Source organism: Helianthus annuus, chromosome 7 (assembly GCF_002127325.2).
Source record: "Helianthus annuus cultivar XRQ/B chromosome 7, HanXRQr2.0-SUNRISE, whole genome shotgun sequence".
NCBI lineage: Eukaryota > Viridiplantae > Streptophyta > Magnoliopsida > Asterales > Asteraceae > Helianthus > Helianthus annuus.
In genome coordinates, this window is record NC_035439.2 from 146,481,003 (window position 1) to 146,482,321 (window position 1,319).

Here is a 1,319-nt window from a genome sequence, read left to right on the forward strand (position 1 = left end):
GACTACCAGTGATCAACCACCTCTAGATGAGATTATTAAAATCTAATTTCCCATAATAAATAAAAAGACCCAATAATTTTAAAAGATAAGACTGCCGGTGATCAACCACATCTAGATGAGATTATTAAAATCTAATTTACCATAACAAATAAAAACACCCAATAATTAAAATGAGAAGCCCATTTAATTAAAGAACTATAGAATCAAATTGCCCATAACCCATATTTCAAAATAAGACTTAAACTTGGATAAGTTCAAAATTGATAACCAACAAGAAAATGACAATTATGTAACGGTCAAAAAATCAATGGCATAAATAAAAAATCAGTCCGATTCGACCGTTGCTTAACGGTAATAAAGCAACGGTCATTAGTTTTAAAATCTCTCTACATAATGTCTTTCTATAAATAATCTCTATCATAGATATTGTTATACATATCTCATTCTTAGTTCTAGCCACCTAATGTTCCATCGTAATATTTTGGATGAAAATGAGAATCATCGACTTGTTCAATGTGTGGTTGAGCCATGAGCTCGAACGACAATGTTCTGTGCTTGTTTCCGGAAGTTTTACATTTAATTTATCTTCTTGGAATACTCTTCTCTTTCTGCATTGTGTTTCCGAATATCTCATATGGTCTTAGCAACCAAACTTATACTTGGGAACAAATATGGAGAAAGGGAATTGTATTCCGGGAAGATGATTTGAATGATCATGAAGTTTCAAATATGATATTTTAGGTATTATATAGCCTTTTTAAATTCGTTTCTTCTTTCTTGCATGTTTTATATTTTGATCATGAAATGTTTTCTTTTATAAACTTGAGATAATTGTTAGAAATATGTCGTTTTATCATACTAATTAGTTAAGTTTCAAATGAGCGTGGCGAACTCCTCTCACATCCTATTTTCTAAAGATGTCATTGTACTTAGGCTTGCTAAATGGATTGTGTTTGCTGGTTTGCAAATCGAATTCTATATAAACCTGAAAATCGTATCACACACATAAACTGGAACACGACATTTTATTATCCATGGGATGACACGAACACGAGCCGCTTAACCCGGAGAATTATTTATTAAACCCTTTTTTTGCATCTTAGTACTATAAATTCTAATTTACATATTATTTTTATCTTTTTAAGCAATTATGTTTAAAATATGCCAATTTGTATTAAAACTATGCAAATTTTGGCATTAATACACCCAAATAGTTTAAATTGTTACATAAATCACATTTTAAAAGTATAAGGTAAATAAATTTATTTAATAGGCCGACCCGCGGTTCTATCAGTTGACATGAACATGACTTATTTCGC